A 23603-nucleotide genomic window follows, 5' to 3' on the forward strand; every position below is an offset into this window, starting at 1 on the left:
GGGATTGAACTCAGGGGCACTTGACCACTGAGTCACATCCCCAGCCCTATTTGGTATTTTATTTAGAGACAGGGTCTCACTGAGTTGCTTAGGGCCTCACTAAGTTGCTGAGGCTAGTTTTGAACTTGTGATCCTCGTGCTTCAGCCTCCCAAGCCACTAGGTGTGCGCCACCACGCCCAGCTAAATCATTGAGATCTTAAAGCATGAGACACGATTAGATCATGAATTATTGGAAATATGTAATGAATAGATAGACCCAATTTCTTTTGCTATGACAAATAGTTTATATGTAGTTGCATGTAGGCGAACAATGTCAAAACAATGCAGCTGTGTCAGAGGAAGGAAAAAGCCTTCAACTTGGTTGCTGCAGTTAGGGGCCCCTTTAGCTTTATTTTAAGAAAATGCAAAGTGAAGTTCTGCACTCAGGGCTTCATCTCAAAGAGGTAACCCTCAGCTTTGCATAGTTCTTGCCTCAGGCAGATTGCCCTTGTTTCTGGGCCCACTTTAATGGCAACTGCACTGTTTTAGAGTTCCACTTCCATCTGCATTGTCTCAGCTCTCTCAAGCCACAATTTCCTCTCTGTTACTTTCTTGCATTTTTAATATCCCTTGAGGCATTCTCTAGACATACCAAGCAGCGTGTCTGAGCTGTTCAAGTCATCACCTGCTAAATTAATTTTTTAATTTTGTTAATGCTCTGCTTATAAAGTTGCATAAATTTTGAGTGTTCTGTCCCGACTCTCTTATTTTTCTATAAGCCTTAGTTTTAGTGTGTGATTTTGCAAAATGAGAGATTTTCCAGGGTTGGGTATATTATTTTATATCAGAATGCTTGTATACATGGAGTTGGCATGCTACTTCTGGCCACATCTTTCCTGGCATTTTCACCTTTAGGAACTATACCTTTTCTATCAGGTACACATGCCTTTCCCTCCTCCCTCAAAAGAAAAAAAAAAAAAAGAAGAAGAAGAAGAAAAAGAAAAACCCAGAGGTGTGCACATGACCCAAGCTAGCCAATCAGAATACACTACTTGCCTGCCATGCTAATTCTTTCACGGATGGACCCATGATCCAATGATCCAGCAGAGCCAATCAAATTATTCCTAGAGCAATAAGGAGGGAGAACTCTGATTCTGGAGTTTTTCTAGACACTATTTTCCTTTAAAATGATGCCATTACAGAATATTACTCAGCCTTAAAAGAGAATAAAATTATGGCATTTGCAGGTAAATGGATGGAGTTGGAGAACATCATGCTAAGCAAAATAAGCCAATCCCAAAAAACCAAAGGCCGAATGTTTTCTCTGAAATGTGTATGCTGATCCATAATGGTGGGGGTGAGGGCAGGAAGGGGGCAAGGGAAGAATGGAGGAACTTTGGATTGAGCAGAGGGGAATATGATGAGGGAAGGGGACACGGGGTGGGGGGAGATGGTAGAATGAGATGGACATCATTATCCTAGTTACATGTATATTTGCACGAGTGGTGTGACTCTAATCATGTACAACCAGAGAAACTGGTTGTGCTCCATTTCTGTACAATGAATTGAAATGCATTCTGCTGTCATGTATAATTAGAACATATTTTTAAAATGATGCCATTACAAAAGAGGCACAAATTAACAATTCAGTAAATTATTCATCTTTCATGCATTTCTTCCATTCTTATTTTCCTGGAAGATTCCCAGTGATTTTTTCAAGACTTAGTTCAGTTATCATCTTCTGGTGAAATGTGTCATGACCTATCCCTTCAAACACACCTACCACACAAAGAGATGTGAGCTTCTTACTCATTCCCAAAGCACATCTCTTTTATAGCATTTTACACATCTCTTTTATAGCATTCTTGTGTAACTCTGGTTTTTGGCATTCTTGAAAACAGAATTGCCTTATTCATGTCTATAAACCCAGTACATAGTAGATACATAGTAAATGTGAGTTGAATGAATAAAGATATGATTTTGATAGAATATCTGGCTGATTGCCTTGTGGACACATTGTGTCACACACACACACACACACACACATACACAAATTCTGAAGGAATATAGGATTTTCAATAGGTAAGAATTTTGATCCAAGCTTAAAACAAACAAACAAAAAGGCACTTTGTGTTAGCTTTCTGTTACTATAACAAATACCTGAGATAAATCAGCTTAAAAAAAGGAAAAAAAGGCTTATTTTGACTCATGGTTTTAGAGGTTTCAGTCCAAAATTGATTGGCCCTATTTCTGCGGGCCTGTGGTGAGGCAGGCACATCATGGCAGAAACACGTGGCAGAGCACAATGCTTAGTTCACGGCCAAGAACTGCAGGAGAAGAAAGAAGAGGCCATGGTTTCACTATCCTATTTGAGATCATGCCCCCAAAGACCTGAAGACCTCCCACTTAGCCCCACCTTTTAAACACTCCATCACCTCCCAATAGTGCCACAGGCTGGGGACTAAGCCTTTGAGACATGGGCCTCTGGCAGACACCCAAGATCCAAACCAGAGCACATTTCATTGAGATTAAACTTGAAACTAGGGCAGCAAGAGTGAATGCAGAGTAGGGAAGACTTTGGAAAAAGTGAACAAACTAAATTGGAAAAGTAATGCCACCTTATAGAATTATAGAGGTACAGAAACCAAAGAATGGTATTATTCAGTAACAGGTATAGATGAGGAAGAAAAATAAAGGAAAAGAGAAGGGAAAAGATGGAAAGTATAGAGGTGGAAAGGGGAGGCGGAAGTATGGATAGTAGACCTTTCAGTTTTGAATAAAACTTAATTTTCCACCATGTCAGTCCATATGCTGGGCTATTGGGAAGTGGAAATGAAAAACTCACAGTCCCTATGAGTCCCATTCTGGGGGAGATCTAGGTTTATAATGGTGGTGAGAAAGCAAATGGGATGCCGAGAAGGGGGTGCATGTTGCCAGGGGATAGATTACTTTTCTGAACAGACAAAACCTTCCCATCTTTTTCCCAGAGTTACAGAAAGTATGGCAGCTGAAATGTTGTTCCTAAGTGGACAAAATGCTTCATCTTTTCCCCCATTCTTGTTTCTTTCTCTCCAAACTATAATCTCTCACCCTATCAAAGGGAAAGGAACATGCTTTTGGTTCCAGTTTTGATATGATGCAGGCAGGGCTGCAGAACAAAATGACCTCTGCCAGAAAATGCCAGGTCCCAAGGCAGAATTGCCCAGCCTTGATTGCTACAGGTATTACATCTTCTATAACCCTGACACCATAGGGCCCCTTGGCTGTCTCCATGAAGCATCACCACCCAACCCAGCTTGGGTAGAGCTTTGGCTGTTCTTCCCACTTCAATCAGATTAGAGGGATTCCCTTGGTGCCAAGCTCCCATTATTTGCCCATAGCACTTTTCCAGGACCCAGGGATATCCCAGGTCTCCTTGCCACAAGAAAGAGGATCCTAGGAGGTGCAAGTCGCTTGTGTTTTGGCTCTGGCGGGTAATATGGGTATTCTGGGTGTAGACACCAACCATGGAAAGGTCTGGACATCACCATATCCAGCTGGCAGGTGGAAAGCATGTCAGATAACCAAAGGGGCATGAAGGGGAGCAGGTCCCTACAAGGTAGGGCCCTGGAAGAGGGACGATCTGGGGAGAGGAAACATCTACAGAAGAAGATACACCTGGGATCTTGAGGAGCTGGCTGCCCCTGTCTCTGGGCTGGGTGGGTTCTGACACAAACACCAGGGGGACACCGAGGATGGGGTAGGGGGCGAGTGGAAGGTTGTACGGGGCTAGTGGGGCATCCTGGAGCCAGCTTGGCACGACCCAAGGGAGGGGCTTGGCAATGTCGTGTGTAGATGGCATGTGGAAGGTGTGTTGCTTTCAGATGAAGAGCCTNTTGCTGACGATATGATTTTATACCTAGAATAACCAAAAAAACTCCACCAGAAAACTTCTAGAACTAGTAAATGAATTCAGCAAAGCAGCAGGATATAAAATCAACACCTATAAATCAAAGGCATTTCTGTTTATCAGTCACAAAGCCTCTGAGAAAAAATGAGGAAAACTACCCCATTCACAATAACCTCAAAAAAAAAAAATGATACTTGAAAATCAACTTAATGGAAGACATGGAAGACCTATATAATGAAAACTTTAGAACCCTAAGAAGAGAAATCAAAGAAGACCTTAGAAGATGGGAAGGTCTACCTTGCTCTTGGAAGGGCTGGCTGTGCCTGGCGCGGCTCTGGCGCCGCCGCCTGGGGGCGTCGGGCAGTGAGCCCTGTGGATCGGGGCGACGGGAGACCGCCTCCCTGCGCTCGTCCCGGTACCTGCTGGGGGCGGGAAGGAGAGGGGCACAGGGAGCCGAGAGGCGGGCGCAGAGCGTGTGAGTCACTTCGCTCTCCTGGGTTAGGAGCGGGACTTCGCCTTCCTCCCGGGGTCTGCATTTCTGCTCCAGCTTTCGTGGCTCCCCGCTGCACCCCGATTCCCCTCCTGAGGCCGGACCAGCCGCCTTTCGGTCTAGGTGAGGGCCAGGTAAGTTTCTCCTCTTTTGATGCCTCCTGTTTGGGTGACTCCGAGGAGGGGGACAGCGCGGAGGAGGGTCTTCCAGCCTGTGTTCTGTGCCTTTGCTTCCTCGGTCTGATTCTCTCCATCGGAGACAGAAAGTTAGATTTTAAAAACGCAACAGAGAATATCAAATTCATGCTCAGACCCCAGACAAACCAAACTCCGGAGCCATATTCTTAATTTCCCGGGTACCTTCAAATGTTCAGATGCGACGTTTATGGGGCTAGGAATGTTTGATTTGTTTTGTGTTTCCCTCCTCCCCCACTTTCTTGCTGGGTGATTCTTAAAGGTGGGGACCGGAGAGCTCCAGGGCTGAGCTGGGATCCTTTGCCAGGGCGGTTTCTTCATTCTCGGCGAGGAGGCAGATGTTTTACTGTGGCCCGAGTTGGGATCTTGGAAGAGCCCTCCCCAGCTCAGCACATGCCAGGGCTGGAAGGTAACTGCAGTTGTTGCATACCTATCTCGTCACCATTGATAGAATCTAAATGTTATCAGGGACACTATCCACGCGAATGCCAGGATAATGTTGAAACAATTCATTCAAGGACTCGATTGAATATTTTATTTGTAACGTATTACATTTCAGGAAAATGTTAGGAGACTACTGCTGGTCTTATTTATTTATTTTTCTATTTCAGAAATGCTTCAAAACCTATTATTTCCCTTACAAGAAATATCAATGATAACCTATTCTGTGTCTTCTAAGGACTAAACAATGCAAAGCTACATGTTAGTTTTTCCTCTACCAGTGTATGTGTGTGTGTGTGTGTGTGTGTGTGTGTTGCTAACACTAACTGATTTGAGGAAAATCAATGTGGGGAGGAGGTATTTTCCCCTATCCCTGTCCTTAAACAGTAGTGTTTCTTTGACCATTAAATAGTCATTAATTGTTGTGTGTGTGTGTGTTGCTTAAAAGTAACAGCAGAGAGAACCTCCTAGAATATGTGAATTTTGGGCTCATGTTGACAACTGATTGCTTTATAATCAATATTGTTTGGTCTGCTGCAATGTTAACAGGTGGTTTTAATTCACAACACAGAATTATTCTGTTCTAGAAAATATCCCTGCTGATATGAGAGGGAAATAGCCCCCCCCCCCTGCTCCACTACCACCAAATAAAACATGTCTTTATCCTGCTTTGTGGGAGAAAGATGGGCAAGGGAATCTTTTCTGGCAGTTGATTAGTCCCTGATCATAAATTGCTCTTTCTGAACTGTCATCTGGTCTGTGATCATAGAAAATACCCTTCCCCGTCCTGGGAAGAAAATTAATGAAACTTTAGACTTTTAGTCAGGTCACAGGGAGAGTTCTTTAGAGTTAACTGGAATCTTTGCTTATCCTCTTGCAATGCCTTCCCCAGGAGACTCTCCTAAATGAGTTACGTTTCCCACTTCACTAATGTCACAGCTTCTCTTCTCTGCATACCTATGTCATAGCTCTTACCATCTTGCTCCTCTTTGTTTACACATTAATTTTGCTCAGAATAGCAAAATTTCTTTGGGGGGGGTTAGGTCTTATTCATATTTATATTATTGGAACCTAATGAAGTAGGAGGTCTGTTGAAAAATGAATGAATGAATAAATAAATTTGGCAGTCCAGACCAGGTTTACTATTCCTTGAATACCATCTGGGCAAGATTTCTTTTTCATTTCTAAAAGATAATCCTTTTAATTCAATGGTACTCAAAGTGTGGATCCTCAGACTACAGTGTTCTAAATAAATGAGAGTTTTCCAACATCTGTATATTAATTGTGAAAGTATTGTGACTTTGCTGAAAGTAATAAAACATGAACCAAAAGGGTTTTTAATAAACAGAGAAGTTGGACAGCAGGTGATCATTATGGTCCCATAGTGTTAGGGTTCTGGGTCAGTGCCTTATCCTCATGGTTTCAAAATGGCTCCAACAGCTCCAGACATTATGTCTTCACCCACATCAAAGACAGGAAACATAAGTAAAAAAACAAAAACAAAAACAAACAAAATCTGTTATTAAGTTAAAAAGAAAAAGATAAGAAAGAGAGCGTAGAAAAGCCAGAGTATTTCCCCTCATGCAACTTTTATCAGAGAAGAAATGTTTCCCCAAAGTTCCTTAACAGAGTTTCCCTTTTATCTTATTGACCAGATCTGGGTCACATAGCTGCTCTTAGTGGCAAGGGAGGCTGGGAAAGTAGCAGGCTTTTCAACTTCTACAGTGGAAAAGGTGGTCAGAGAGAGGGAAGTTGGAGATGGCTAGAAAGCTAACCAAAAAGACTGTCTTGAAAATAGGTTCTATTTGAATCTGTGATTGTATCAATGATTAGACCACAAAAAATATTGAATATTAATCAAGGTAGCAAAAGCACATCCAGATTTTCCACTAAAGTGTATAGTATTTTAAGGTCAGATCATCACTTTTGTGGAGTGTGTGCTATGGTTTGGACAGAGTTTAAATATGTCCCCTAAGGCTTCATGTGTTGAAATTTAATTATCACTGTGTGATGTTAAGAGGGTAAAAACTTAATCTGACTATGGTGTTTAGGGATGGGCCCTTTGGAAAGTGGTTAGGATTAGATAGTCATTGGGATAGAGCCCCCATGATTAACTCCAGGTGGCTTTATAAGATGACAGATACCACAGCACACATATGTGCGTGCACTCCTTGCCTGTCTCTTGCCACCTTAGGATGCTGCCAATAAAAAGGTCATTACCAGATGCCTGCCCTTGAACCTCCATAACTGTAAGCTAAATTTCTTTATAAGATTACAAATTTCCTTATAAAATTATTTTCCTTGTAAAATTACCCAGCCTCAGGTATTTCATTATGGTAATGCAAAACAAATTAATATTGTGTGTTAACTTTTAGAAACTACACACACACATACACACACACACACATTCTCATACAGTTTCCATTTTGTTAAGTATTAGTCAGAACTTGGAACAGATTAAGCATTTAGTAAATTGTTGTTTTGTGAGTGGACTATTGAGTTTGGGAGCTCAAAACTTCACAGGGGCATGGAAAAGGTGGCAAGGGATTAACAATAAATAAATGGTTCGGCACCTATGTCCTGGCATGCTGGTTTATAGAATTTAAGAGTCATTAATTTGGATCCTAAGAACCTTGAGAGCAACTTAACGGGTGTGTTTGTGTGTGTGTGGGGGGGGCGGTGGCAAGAAGAACCTAAAGGGAAATAATGGGTACTGACAATGTAGGTCAATAGATTTTCTTTGGGGGCATTCTCTATACCTGTACTATGGAAGATGTATCACCAAAGAAATAAAGGTTCAAGGTGATCCCTAGCACAACACAACAAAATAAAAACCCCAAACAAATGAGAAAGTTGATATATGAAAAAAGTATATGTAATTGCCAGCTTTGATTCTTAACTTTCTCTTTGCAAGTAGAAGTCCTCAAATATTTATAGGAAGAGCCAGGTTTGGGAACATAATGGTGGGAGATCAGATAAGCAAATGTCAAGAGATTGAAATTTAACAGTTGCAGGGTCCTATGTCTTAGATTTCTTACCAGTCAAGAGATTGGTAGAGATTATCAGTGGTTTTCAAACTTTGTTACACATTAAAGATCACTTGGAAGGCTTTTAAAAATCCAGATTTATGGGTCGATTCTCATACCACTTAAATTGGAACCTCTGGGAATAAGACTCAGGTATCAATATTTTAAAAACCCCCTAGATGATTCCAATATGCCCTTGAGTTTGGAAACTATTAATTGGCCAAGATTACCATACAAAGTGCCATAGATTAGACGACTTAAAGAACAGAAATTTATTTCCTTAGAGTTGAGAAGATTGGAAGCCCAAGGTCAAGGTGTCATCAGGGTTGGTTTCTTCTGAGGTCCTTCTCCTTGGCTTGTATGTGGCCACCTTCTGTTTGTGTCCTCACAAGATCCTTCCTCTGTACATGTCTGTGTTCTGACCTCCTTTTCTTATAAGGACACTTGTTATATTGGATTAGGGCCCACCCTAATGATTTTATTTTCACTTAGTCACCTCTTTAAATGTCCTGTCTTCAAATACAGTCACATTCTGAGGTCCTGGGGGTTTGGGATTCAACATATAAATCCGGGGGACACAATTCAGCACATAACAGGAACTATTGGTTAAGTATGGCACTCCTCTATCTTTATTGTGCATACAGGTCACCTGGAATTCTTGTTCAAATTCAGATTCTCATTTAGTAAGTCAAGGTGAGAATCTGCAGTTTTAACAAGTTTCCAGTGCTGCTAATGCATTCACAGATTGCACTTTAGGTAACCTAGTCTATCTAGATCAGTGGTTCTCAAACTTTGACAGGCATTGAAATCACCATGGAGAAATTGCTAGAAGCAGTTTGCTGGCGTCTGGTCTCAGAATTTCTGATCCTATAGGTTTGGGGTAGAGTCCAAGAATTTCTTTCTTCCTTCCTTCTTTTTTTTTTTTTTGGTGTGTGTGTGTGTGTGTGTACCGCAGACTGAACTCAGGCACTTGACCCCTAAGCCATATCCCCAGCCCTATTTTGTATTTTATCTACAGAGTCTCACTGAGTTGCTTTTGCTGAGGCTGGCTTTGAACTCGCAATCTTCCTGCCTCAGCCTCCGGAGCCACTGGGATTATAAACATGCATCCTGGTGCCCGGCAAGAATTTGCATTTCTAATAAGTTTCCAGGTGATATTGTTGTTGATGGAGTAGGGATGATAGTTTGCAAGTCACATATCTCTGACATTTTGACACTTTGTGGTATTGGACAAGTCAAGGTCATTATACATATCATTGTATGTTTGCTATCCTAATTGCTGATGGTATCACATTTTTCTTTTGCCAAGCTCAATTACTTTTTCTGCCCATAGGACAGAGGATGAGGAAATGGGAGAAAAATACAGTATTGGGATTTCTTTTAACCTCTTACACAAATATAGATGGATGAATACAGAGGCTACATACCACCCCATTTGTCTCTATTCATGTTTATTCTTCAATCACAGAGCTAATCTGCAGCTTGCTCTTCTCCTAGCTCAAAGATGATTTTATGAAACTGGTTGAAAGCTTCCCATATCTGATTTTTAAAAAGGATTAACTACTCTAGATATTGTATATCACAAGGGGCACTGGAAATTTCTCAGAGCATGCTGATTTTAAATTATTTCTCATTTAATCACATTGTTATTTCCACAGGAGACCCATAATGAACTACATCAGATGGTATCCCCTCTCCCAAACAACTGGAGATGAGGAAAACATGTTGCTTGCTCTTTGAGTGTTAAACTAGTAAAATTCACATCTGTGGATGTTATTAGCCACCATATATATACATATATATGTATATATATACACATACATATATATGTATATTTATGCATATATACACATATATAGCATTTATGTATATATTCACACATGCATATATGTAGATATGTTACATTTTTCTACTTACTCAACTTAAAGCATTTTAAGTTTTTTTTTTTTTTTTTGGGGGGGGGGTGGTGGTGAGTACTAGGGATTGAATTCAGGGACACTCAACTGAGCCACATCCCCAGCCCTATTTTGTATTTTATTTAGAGACAGGGTCTCACTGAGTTGTTTAGTGCCTCGCTTTTGCTAAGGCTGGTTTTGAACTTGTGATCCTCCTGCCTCTACCTCTGCTGGGATTATAGGTATGCACCACCGCTCCCAGCTTTTTATGTTGTTTTTAATCATTATTAATATTCTGTTATATCTATGAGATATTTTATCTTTATATTTTATATATTATATATTTTATTATATATCTCTAGAATATTTCCATTTTAAACATAAAAATATATTGAATTCATAATCCAATAAATATTTCAAGCAAAGATATAATCAGGTCTCTTGATACCCCATTTACTCTGGTACTGGATTAAAGAATGAATCTTGCTAAAGTACTTCCCTTACTTACAACTTTTCGTGAAGTTATGCCACAGGGCCTCTGTGCAGAATAGATTTAGTGATGCCATGGAGTTTTGAGTCGATCCTAGAGGCTTTCCCACAATCTGGGTGGGTTTTGCCAGCAACTGATAGTGCACCTTATAGCCCTGGCCAGGGGAAGAGGTAACCTGTCATGTTTTTCTCCTGAGCATCTGACCCACCAGACAAGCGCAGTTGTAAAGGCTATCACAGGTTATCACAGCCCGATGCCATTGAACATTTGAATTGTGTAACAAAATCTGTTTCTTCTGATTTCATGCTAAGTAATCAACCTTATGATGCCACATGTTCATTGCCTTCAGGGAGAGGATAACCTGGTCAGGGTGTCTGGTCTGCCCGACAGTTATATTTTTCATTGTAAATTACTAAACCACCATTCTGGCTTGAAACACTTAGGCGTGTTGTGGGTGTGAGTCAGCACCCAGCACCCTGAAGCCTGATAAATTCAGGGATGCTGATAAGATCAGTTAATCTGAGCTTTGGCTTGATGCCAGATCCTGATGCTGATGACTCACTAAAGTGGATTCAAACCAGCTAGCATTTATTAAGCATTTTCTGCATACCAGGAACCGTGCAATTTTATTTGTATCATCTCATTTAGTTATATTAGCTTTGTGAATTAATGTTGTTTTCATTTTACAAGTCAGAAAACTGATAAGTAGGTTAAAAACTTGCTCCAACTCAGATGGCTACTATGATAGAGACTTTCAGTTGCCATCCAGTATCCATTCTCACTTTCTGCCTTAGGGACAGTTTATTCCTGGTAGTGGTGCATTTGTCAAATAGTCTATGTTATGCACCATCTCTTGCACCCAGGTGTGAACCTCGGACAGAGTCTTGCCAGAGTGAGATAAATGTGTTGGATTGGTGCTTCTAGGAAGGTTGATTAAAGGGAGTTGACTTGGTTGGGAGGAAGTCCTTTTGATCCTCTCTGCTTTGTTTTGCTAGTCTGCAATGCATGCATGATACCTGCAGCCATCTTGGACCATGGGATGACCTACTGGATGTAAGGTAGCATTGAAAATGTTGGAACAGTAAGGTAGAAGAAGAAATCTGGGCCTTGGGGGCACTTCGGAGCTACTGTGTCAGCTCTAATCTAGAACTCTTTGTCCACTACAGGATTAATTGTGATTCTGTTAGCAGAGAGGGAATGTAGGGATAGTTATTGGGTAGGCAATGGACAGTGTTTCCACACTATGTTCCCAAACCCAAATATTTCAACTGTGATAGATACACATGTTTAAGTTCCATCTCTGACATTTATTATGTCTACTGGACACCATGTGTGCCTTACTGCACATTCTTATAATTTACCGTTTAGTCAAGCCATTGGTCCAGTAACCAGTTTCATGTTTGTGTAACCCAAGAGCACCTTGCCTGAGCCTCACAGTGAATATCTCACTTTTCCACCCAAGGACTTCTTTGACGTTTCAACATGGAGGCCTATTGGAAGACTACAATGCTCACACATGTGCATTATGAAATTTGAGGAAGTTAAAGGCCCAGGAGCCAGTGCTTTGCTAATAAGGGATGGGAGCTGGAAATAGATTTTTCCTTTCTTCCATATTCGGCCAGATAATTCTTAACTGCATTTTGTAAATTACTAGGCCACCACTCTGGCTTGAAACAGGTGTGTTGTGGGTGTGAGTCAGCACCCAGCACCCTGAAGCCTGATAAATTCAGGGATGCTGATAAGATCAGTTAATCTGAGCTTTGGCTTGTTTCTATGAGATTCTCAGAGGGTGTAGGCAAGATTAAGTCCTAGTTTTCTACAGTTGGAGCAAACTAAAAAATATACTCCTATATTGATTTTTCTCTTCCTCTTCCCTTTTCCCAATTTCCTACTCCTATTCCCTGGAATCACTTCCTGACTTGCAAACCTTTGTCTCAGGCTCTGTATTCCAGGAGAACCCTGGTTAAGACTGTGTAACCTTGGGAGCTGGGGATATAGCTCAACTGATAGAGTGCTTGCCTTGCATGCACAAGGCCCTGGGTTCAATTCCCAGCACACCCCCCCCCCCACACACACACAAAAGACTGTGTACCCTTGAATTAAACTCTACTGGTAAAACTTTGGCACTTGCTTATACTTTTGTGTCCCTTATATGATGACGCAGCATATTACCTTTGGTGTACAAAGATGACAATACAGCTAGGTGCAGTGGTGCATGCTTGTAATCCCAGCAACTCAGGAGGCTGAGACAGGAGGATCACGAGTTCAAAGCTAGCCTCAGCAACTTAGCAAGACCCTGTCTCAAAATAAAAGTAAAAAAAAAAAAAAAAATTAAAAAAAGGGCTTGGGATGTGGCTGAGTGGTAAAGGGCCCTTGGGTTCAGTTCCTGGTACAAAAAAATATGACTATCCATTATGAAATAGGATAATATCAAGTATCGATATGGATGTGGATCAACAGAAACTCCTATACTGTGTCAATGGGAGCGCAAATTGGTATCATTTTTATATAGCTCAAAACCAAACAATACTAAACAATACAGCATTGGGAATCATGTATATTTGATAAGGCAAACCAAAAATTTAAGTTAGTGCTGGGGAGATGGGTGGGATAAGGTACAGAAGATGCACTGGTGTTAGCAATGTTTCTAGGTCTTTGAATTGGGTAACGGGTTCATAAAGTCTCTATTATTATCCTTTATGACTTATTAAATATGATAGAATTCTTTTGTGCCTCTCAGATATTATATAATTTAAAAAAAATGAAACTCCCACCGACAAAGATGCTGGACTAACAAAGGGAGGCCTCTGTGAAAGCCTCCTCTGGCCCTCACTCTGACTCTAATGGCTTTCAGAGTCCGTATCCTCCATCATGTAATGCATTTGGCTGCTTTGTGTTACCAAGTCCATTGTAATCAACCAGAAAAGCAGGATAAACGATTCAGTTTTCCTTATTGCCCTTAAGGGTCACGTCCTCTAGTACAAGTTGAAAAGAGCAGTTTTGTGTCCTCTCTACTGCTGTGTCTACCTGCCTGTGGTTCCCATGTGTCCTGAAACTGCCCAGTGCTCTCTGCTTGCTCTGCATAATCCACCGCTGTTTCACAGCTGGTCTCAGCCCAGCACTCATGGTTGCATACCACCTCATTTTTATGGCACACATGCGCAGATGTGTGTTGGGAGGTGGTATAAGGGTAATGAATACGAGGTCATGACATGACCTTTTTCTTTATTGTTTCCAAACCCCACTCCTTGCTTTCCTTACCAATGCTACCACACAAGTCAATAAAGTTGTGTCAGATCTTAAACTTCAGGCCAGAGTTTATAAATTTTAAAACACTTTTGTGCCCTGGAAATATCAACGAAACCTATGGCTTCCTTATCAGAATGGTGGTTTAAATGCATAAAAATCAAACGCTAAATTACAAAGGAAACAAATTGTATTGAAATACAGTTATAAGTACTGTGGCTCATGCCTATAATCCCGGAGACTCAGGAGACTGAGACTGGAGGATTATAATTCAAGGCCAACTTCAGCAATTTAGCGAGATCCTGCCTTAAAATATAAAAATAAATAGGGAATATAACTCAGTGGTAAAGCACTCCTGGGTTTACCCCAGTCCCCCCACCAATACAGTTATTAGAATCTTAAAAAAATCAAATCAAATCTTAGTTATAGTAATATATATATATACTTCTTTATTGACTTATTAAACAACAGGATCTAATGACCACCCCAAATTTAAATTTGAAATGAACATAAAGGATATTTTGTTACATCTACATTAACTATATTGTGATATAAAAATATCTTGTGATTTCTATTGGTGATAATCATAGGTGCTACTAATACTATTGTTATTTGTCATCTACATTTTATGATTGAAGGAAAGAGATTAGTGAAATAAGGATGTAATTTTTTTTTTCATTCAAGTTCATGGACCTTCTTTTTTTAAAAAAATTTGTGGGGTTTTTTTAAAATATTTTTTTAACTTATAGATGAACACACAGTGTCTTTATTTATTTATATGTGGTGCTGAGGATCGAACGCAGTGCCTCACACATGTAAGGCAAATACTTTACTACTGAGCTACAGCTCCAGCCCCAAGTTCATGGACTTTCTAAATTCTATCCATATATCCTTGGGGGTCCACAGATTCCTGGTTGAGAACTTTGCTCTAAGGAAGGCAAAGGAAATTACAACAGATGAGAGAAATAATTTTACAATGAATACCAAATATAATCTAATCCACATGCCACAAAAAAGGTACTTCACTCCATTGCTTCGTGCAAGGTGGAGGAGGCGTGGGTTTTTTCTAGTTCCTGTTCTTACCTCATGGGTCCTCTCTTTGAGAGAATCTTACCTTTCATCTATCCACAAGTACGTTTCTGTGCTTCCATTAGAAAATCCTGCATTCCTTCTCACAAGAGTTAGTCTTACCCTTGGATTCATTAGACTCCCTACTCCATCATATTTTCCCATCAAGATCTGTTGTAGAATAGTTCTCTAGCAGCTTCCATAGAAGAGCATAGGCTGGGCTTTGGCTCCCTGAATCTTTTCTCCTTCTGAGGCCTTTACATTTGGGTGAGTTGTAGTGAGCGGAACCCAGGCACCCCTGTAAGTCTCCACTAAAAACACTGATTCTCAGAGATAGCACAATTTTAAAATGTAAGGAAAAAGAAGTATTTTCGTGACTGCCCCATAAATTAAAACACTGGTCAAGCACACAATAAAGCTAGTACTGTACGGTTGTCATGCAGTTCAGGTATACTTTATTTATTCCACACCCCTTTTCAAAAGGGCTCATTACTGTGCTCCAGATCTTATAATGGCCATTCGCTGAGCTACACAAACACTTGGCTCCTATTTGAAATTTTTACTTGTACAAGCCTGATTTGGTGTTTAGATAGTGTCATTCGTATCTTCCACAATATCTACTGATTGATTATTTGATTGATAGATTATTTTAGTTATTTTTCCAGAATTAGCAGTGGACAGCTAATATACTTTATTTTTGGAACAGTTTTGGTTTACAGAAGAAACTGTGAATATAGTACAAAGTTACATGCACTTATATCCATTTTACTCTGTTATTAACATCTTACATAAGTACAGCACATTTTTTAATGTTAACGATGCAATATTGATACATCATCATTAACTAATGTCCATGCCATTCAGATTTCCTTATTTTTTAACCTAATGGCCTTTTACCATTCCAGGATCCCATGCAAAATACCATGAGACATTTAGTTTTTGTGTCTCTTTAGGTTCCTCTTGGCTGTGATAGTTTCTTGGATTTTTCTTGTTTATTGATGATCTTGACAATTTTGAGGAGTACTGGTCAGATATTTTGTAGATTGTCCCTCAGTTGGGACTTCCCTAATGTTTTTCATATTAGACTGGGGCTATGTGTTTTGTGGAGGAAGATCACAGAGGTAAAGTACCATGTCACCACATCATATCCAGGGTGCCTACTGTCAACATTATCAACCACTGTTAATATTTATCTGGATCACCTGGCTTAGGTAGTGTTTGTCAGGTTTCTCTACTGTAAAGATTCTCTCCCTTTCCCTCCTGCTTACCAAGTCACCGGGCATAGCTCATACTTAATGAATGAGGACTTATGTTATACTTCCTGAGGGTGAAGTGTTTACATAAAGTATTTGGAAGGTTTCCACACTGGTGGTTTGTTTATTCTCTCTTATTTATTTATTTACTCATCTATTCAATCACTTATTTACATCAGTATGGCTTGATGGTAATGAATTTTTAATTAAATAATCCAGTCCTATTTGTGTCCAGTGGTATAAATTTCTATGACTAACTGTGACTAGCCCTATGGTTCCTAAGCACTGAAAAGAGCAAAATGAATAGGTACACATGGAAATTCGTTCATTATTGATCTATTTGTTTATTTGACTTTCCAATTTTTTGTCTAATAGTTCAAATAAACAAAAGAATAATTCAGTAACATGGTACAAAATTCAACCATTAAAGAGCACACAATGAAAATTAGGACTACTGTCCATTTTGTGTCTTTGTGTCTCTCTTCAAAAGCAACTATTATGAATATTTTTCCAGAAATTTTTAATGCACATATTAGCATATATCTATCAATCTACTTCTTTAAACTCTAAAGATAAGGTTCAGGAAGGGATCACAGGGCAATGAAGGGAAAATAGGAAAGAGGAGGACTAGAACTAACCAAAGAATCATAGACTTCTTCATCAGTATATTTGCTTGGGAAACAGTTCAATTTTCCCAGAATTTTTTGATTAAATTTTTCCACATCTGTGGGTTTTAGCCTTTGCTTATCAAACAATGTGAGGACATTAGTTGAGTTTCTAAGTTGAAAATAACCAAATCTCTGCCTCGTTTAAGGAGAGGGTTTATTAAAAGGTATTAGATAGTTATGATGCTTAATTTTCCCCACTCCAACCATGCCTTTTGGACATATGACTTTGTAGTTTTGAGGTTGACTATGTGATTTGCAATGAGCTGTTAGCCAACAGATATGATGCATGTAGAAGTATGAAAAAGTATTTATATTTGTAAATTTCTGTTTCTGTTCTTGCTTCTCCATCATCTCTAAGAGAACATGCCAAGGCTAGCCTGCTGGAAGATGAGAGATGTGTGCAGAGCAAAGTCATGATAATTGTCACCGCTGAAGCTATCCTAGATTGGCTGACAGCCACTTGACCCCTAGATATGGAGGTGAGCTGAGATACAAGAGCAAGCCTGGCCCAGGGTATCTGAGCCCTACAGATACAGAAACTAATTTTTGTATGTCACTGAAATGTGAGGATTGTTATGCTTTGTTATTGTGGCAATGAATAACTCATACTGATAATTTATAGGATCCCTGAGAGGATCAAGAACCTCATTTGGAGGCAAATCAGCCAGTAGTACTGCCAATTATGCCATAAGATATTTCTAGCAGAAACTTAACTTTTGCTGCCTTGTAGTGCTTAGCACCTCTGATGCTAGAATCTAGGTACCAGAATCAACATACTGCTTGCAAGAATCAATGATTTTCCTCATGAAGTTAACTTTCTCTTTCCATTTATTCTGTGGATGATTCTGACTCATGTAATCTAAATCACACCTGGAACTCTAGCTGCAAGGGAGTCTGGAAAACGTGTTTGTGTTTTTTTTTTTTGTGTGTGTGTGTTTTTTTTTGTGTGTGTGTGTGTGTGTTTTTTTGTGGTGTCAGTGCTTGGTTTTTTAGCTTTCTGGTCTCTGCAGGTCAAGAAACCCTGATAGAAGGGGTCTGGAGAAAGTGTGAGTGAGTTGCTCTCCACTATCTGCCACAGAGGCCTAGAGAAAAGACCTTAACTTTCTGATCCCCTGTGGGCCTGCCATCTTTGCATGGAGACAAGACAAGGTGTTGACACTCTCACAACTTGGAATCCCAGGGGAGAAACCCTGGACTTTAAGCCCTGATTCCATACTTGCCTTGATAGTCTTAGTTTCAGAAAAACAGTTTGGTTCTGATCTTGTTGACTAAGGGTACTCCCTGACTTTTCCTTTGTTGGCATCTGGCAAAATGAGTAGCATGTGAATAATTCCAAGTGAAACAACACTTGAATTGTATTGGCCACTGTTATAAAGTAGCTTGACCTCATTTCATTTTCTATGTATATGAGAGAAAAGTTCCCAGAAAAGGCACTAAGAGAAGTATTCACATGCTATTCTGAAGCGAGGATATGAGGACGAAAGAAATTCTTATTTCTGTCCATGTCTTATATTCATATACCAACTCCTTTGACCTAAAGTAACTAAATACCTAACAGGTGATATTATTGGGCTGATCAGTTGTAAGCTTACCCTGGCTTTCCAATCTCAGTCCTACCACAAGCTAGAATGGTCTTCTTCACTGTCTGGAACACATAACAGTAACTGATTGATAGGAGACATTTCCACCAAATGAGAAGGTTTTGGGTGTAGGTGTATTTATTTGTAAAGTGCCAGTTGTGAGATTGGCCACATGGAACTTTTATTTGTTGTCCATTCTTTCTCTGTAGATCTTATTCCATCTAAATATTTGCTGACACATTCTAGTGATCTTTTTGTGTTTCAATTTAATAAGCAAAAACATCCTACTGCTAACACTAAAAAAAGAAAAGAAAAAGATTGTATTTCTGCAGTATTTTAAAAAGTGATTTTTAGTACATTTTGGTGAAAAATTCTGTATTCGGCAGTGTAGCCAATATCTGGACCCTTGACTGCTTACCAGTAAAAGTAGAAGTAAACCCATTGGAGTATGCATATATTTCAGAAGAGCATACAGTCTATGAACATTCTCAACAGTGACAATGTGACCAGAACATTACTTGGAGGATCAAAATATATTCTGATGTTGCCAACATGCTACTTGGCCCTTATGGCTTTGTGCATTCAATCACTGGGTTTAATATCCCCTGTGTATTGATGAAAAATGCAAATAGGAATAATAGTCTTTTCAGCTAACTAGGAGTTTGTGGTAGCCATTCATTCTTATTGTTATTTTCTGAAAGAGCTTTCCTTGTATGTTACCAGAAATATTTGTGACAAGTTCTGAAACATCTGCTCAATAAAGATGTCAAACTGGAACCAAGACTTTGGCCATGGGAGAGCTATCTCTACCTATACCTCTCACTGTATTTCTTGCCACTGCCCTCCAGAGACTCTTCTCCTGCAGACAACTGGTAGACTTATTGGCCTCTGATGATACCATGTGCATTTACACCTTTGCTTCCTACTTTTCCCTGCCTAGAGGATCTCCTTGGCTCTCTCTGGGCATTTATGATCTACCATACAAGGTCTAGACCAAGGGAAAGCCTAGCTCTAAAATCCAGAATTTGCCTAGTTTGCTCAGCCTTTTCCTATTGCTTCCTTCTCTGCACTTGTAAAGTGTGTTTACTCTTGGCATCTAGGTAGCCCATCTATGGCCCCAAGATGTCTACTCACAGCTAGTAAACTGTTAGTTTCTGGGTGATACAAATATACTGACTTGTGAGTCTCTATATCCCCAGCCCCTATAGCAGTGCCATATGGATCCAATCTGTCTCCAGTTAATGGGATAGGATGCCTGAAACTTATACCATAAAGAGACAGAGTTGAGGCAGCAATAATCCTTGCATTTCCATGGAACTTCCCGCCCAAGTGGTCCTAACTTCTGACTTTACTCTTACTTTTAAAAGGACAACATAATCCCTTTGTTACAAAGGGTCACACGATTTCTTTACTGTTTCTCTCCACTTATAGAAAGGAAAGTTTTCTGCATTGGTCTTTTTTCTCAAATTCCTCCTTGAATTTTATGTGCATGGGGTGCTAAGGCATTGCGGCGTTTGACTTGTGAACTTGACTGATTCTCTCATTTAATCTTGACAACAATGTTAAGAGTTAGGTGCCATTTTTATTCCTTTTTAGAGATAAGGCTGCTGAGGCATGGGAAAATCAAGTAACCTAATGTCACAAACTATTAAGTGGGGAAACCAGGATCCACATCAACACATCTGGCTCCCAGATCTATGATGTGAATCTCTACTACACTATACCACCTTTCCAGAGACCCAGGTGTTATCTATTAGATAATCCTGAAAACATGAGAGTTTCCTGGATCAGAAAGTAAGCAAATGAAGAAATACCAATCCTGGAAACTCTTCCATTATTCTCACTGTGCTACCTACCCAAAATTCTAGAACATCCTCTTGGCAGAAAAATCAAATTGGTGGGAATCAGGTATGATACTTCCCCAAGGCCAAAAAATACAGGATTTCAGAACCATCAATGTCATTGAGATTAGATTTGGTCTACAAGCAAATGGAGAGCCAGAATGTGAATCCATACCAAGTATAGTGTAGGGGTTGGAATTCTGCTTTCACCACTAATTGGTTATAACATGGGTATTACTTGACCTATCTTACCAGACACAGTAAATAATAAGTGTTAGCCCTTACTTCTCTACTACAGTGTTTTCCTAGCATCTATCCTTCCTTATGACAAAGCATGGTGTAATTAGCTTTTACATCTACTAGGAAGTTGCCTGCCTCTACTTCATTGGATTAAATAAACATGTCAGTAAACATGAGAGAGGATAGTGAGAGTGAAATAATGGGTACCCAAAACATCTAGGTGGACAGGGTGACTTTGTTTTCTTTGTTAATGGAAGAGTGAGTTGGAAGAAGAGGAGTGAGTCACTCTGGCAATGAAACGCTACCAATTTAGGATTTAATTTATAATTTTATGACTGTTGCTTATTTCCTGTTATTCATTCCTTATTCATTGGAGGAACAACAGTCCCATTTTGGCTTTTTTAGTTTCAGAGCTGAGACATCCACTTGGAAACACATTAGCCAATCCCCTACCCACCATCACAACCTCATCCTCATCTCAGAAACCAAGAATCAAATTTCCAAAGTTGTTCAGAAGTTTTGGATGTATAAAAACACATGTTGGGGGCTGGGGTTGTGGCTCAGTGGTAGAGCACTTGCCTAGCACGTGTGAGGCACTGGGTTCGATCCTTAGCACCAGATAAAAATAAATAAAATAAAATAAAATAAAGGTTTTGTGTTCATCTACAACTAAAAAATTTTAAAAATTTTTAAAAACCCGCATGTTGGTATGTGTTTTCTCTTTTGGAAGCACTTCCTATGAGAGTTCAGCATGGGGTTATTATAGAGGTGATGAGCATCAAGGTATCTGTGGCTATATCACTCCCCCTCTCTTAAAATGATGTCAGATAGAGAACCTCTAGGATGAAGATTCTAAAATTTTCTAGAGTTATGACATTAAAGTATTGAAGAAAAAAATTTCATATGGAAATAAAATGGATATTTTAGGACTTATAATTAATGATCCATTTTATTATTTTAATTTTTGTTTGTTTTTTGGTACTGGGGATTGAAACCAGGGGTGCTTTACTGCTGAGCTACATCCCAAGTCCTATTATTATTATTTTATATTTTGAGACATGATCTTGCTAAATTGCTCAGGCCGGCCTTGAACTTGAGATCCTGTCTTCTCAACCTCCTGAGTTGCTAGGATTATAGGTGTATACCACCACTCCCAGCCCTGATGATCCATTTTAAAAGGGAGAGTTTAAAATAATAAAACCAGCAAATGTTAATCTACAGGAAATGTGGATTTACTTTATGGATTATTATCTTTTCATTTTGTGTTGTGACCTGGGACTACTGAAGGAAATTTTTCTTTTTTGGTGCTAGGAGTTGAACCCAGGGCTTTGTGCATGCTAGGCAAGCACTCTACCAACTGAACTGTATCCCCAGCCCACGGAATTTTTCATACATACACATTTGTTCTTACATGTGCCTCCTGGCAGTGCCCTTTATTACCCTTGGAAACAAAGGCACTTCTATAGTGTAATTTACGCTTCTGTAGTGTAAATACGTCAAGTTCTTTAGCTCTCAGAGATGGATGGAAAGGCTGTATTCCCTCTGCCTTTAATAAGTCAGGAACATGTTTATTTGGGAGTGTTGGGAATCCATTTCTTCCTCTCTTATGCCTGAGGAGCCCTGGCTGCTTTTCCATGTGTCATATATTTATCATGACTGTCTCATGTCTCCTCACTTAGCTGATCACACACATAACAGATTTTCTTTGTCACCTCTGCTTCCTAGTAACTAACCTACTACTGCCTCTCTCTAATCCATTTCATCCTCAAACTGTGGACAAGGACTTCTTTCTCAAAACCCACCTAACAGCCAGGTGCAGTGCCACACATCTGTAATCCCAGTGGCTCAGGAGGCCGAGCAGGAAGATCACAGGTTCAAGCAATTTAGTGAGGCCCTCAGCAACTCAGTGAGACCCTGTCTCTAATTAAAATATAAAAAAGGCTGGGGAGGGCCTGGGGCTATAGTTCAGTGGTAAAGGGCTTGCCTTACTTGTGTGAGGCACTGGGTTCGATCCTCAGCGCCACATAAAAATAAATAAAAATACTGTGTGTTCATCTACAATGAAATAAATACTAAAAAAAGGAGGGGGCTGCTGGGGATGTGGCTTAGTGGTTAAGCACCCCTAGGTTCAATCCTCTGTCTGGGGGAAAAAAAAACCCCAGCTAACAGAAATCTGTTTTATTTCAGTGTTCAGATAACACTGGGGAATTACAATGCAGAAAGGAAATTTTAAACTTGGAATCACATATATTGTGCTTTTAGTTCATCGTCCCTTCCCCTTTGTAGGGAGGCCTACTGTCCTCATTCTCCTTGCCTCTTGTCCTGCAGCCAGGTGTCAGAGGCCTACCTGTCCCCCTTCCATAAGAGATATTGTTTTCATATTTTCAATTCTTTCCTTTCCTCCATACTAGAGGAAGCAAAAGCCCTTTATACTCATTGTAAGTTTTGCCTAATGGATCCTGGGCATAACAAAGACATTGTTCTACATTCTTCTACAGAATCCATTGCTCCTCATTTGGCAATGTTCATTCATGGTTTCTCTACTAGTTCAGTCTTGATCATGTAGTAATCTTACCTGCTTGGTTACCGAGGCTCTCCAAAGTGGCTCTGAAGATTTCAAACCCAGCATTTTTGTCCCATGGTCCAATGGTTCACAAAAAGTGACTATGATAAACTTAATATTAGTGACTGAATTCAAAGCTTCTGGGTTTATTATAGTCAATCAAGTATTCAGTCATGTGTTCAATGAGTTTGTGTTAAGGATCAGATACTCAACCGGAACCCCAAATATGATTTGGACACAGGTCTCACTTTCAGAAAGCTTCTATAGGGCCTGGGGATCTAGCTCAGTTGGTAGAGCACTTGCCTTGCATGCACAAGGCCCTGGGTTCAATCCCTAGCACCACACACACACACACACAAAAGCTTATATAGCCTCTAGGGAAGAATTGACATAAACATGAATAAAAATAAATACAAGGTAGAAAGTTCTTTGTACCTTAAGATGGTCTAGAGAAAAAGTGCATTTATATCACTTGATAAGCAAGACTGTGTAATTTGGCTGACTGCTACTTTCTAGTAGCTGCATAGGGCATTGAAGTTCAGCTGTACATCTTTGGATCCTGACAGACTTGGATTCAAATCCTGCCTTAAAACTGACATATAACTATATGATCTTGGGATGTTCACTTATGTTCACTGAACTTCAGTGTCCCCATTTATACAATGATGGTAATAATGCCTCAGAAGGTGGTGGGGATTCAATAACACATGTAGCATATAAAGTGCTTGGCACATAGAAG

General features: G+C 39.8%; 1 protein-coding gene across 1 annotated transcript in view; it reads left to right on the forward strand.

Annotated features, from left to right (window-relative positions):
* Nucleotides 1–4239: 4239 nt before the first annotated feature.
* Nucleotides 4240–23603, forward strand: part of Sytl5 (synaptotagmin like 5) — a 224669-nt gene continuing 205305 nt past the window's right edge. The window contains exon 1 of the mRNA XM_048796389.1: nt 4240–4493. The gene's annotated coding sequence lies outside the window, so the exon portion shown is untranslated. The remainder of the gene's footprint in view (nt 4494–23603) is intronic.

The sequence above is a fragment of the Marmota marmota genome, unplaced genomic scaffold (genome assembly GCF_001458135.2).
Source record: "Marmota marmota marmota unplaced genomic scaffold, marMar, whole genome shotgun sequence".
NCBI lineage: Eukaryota > Metazoa > Chordata > Mammalia > Rodentia > Sciuridae > Marmota > Marmota marmota.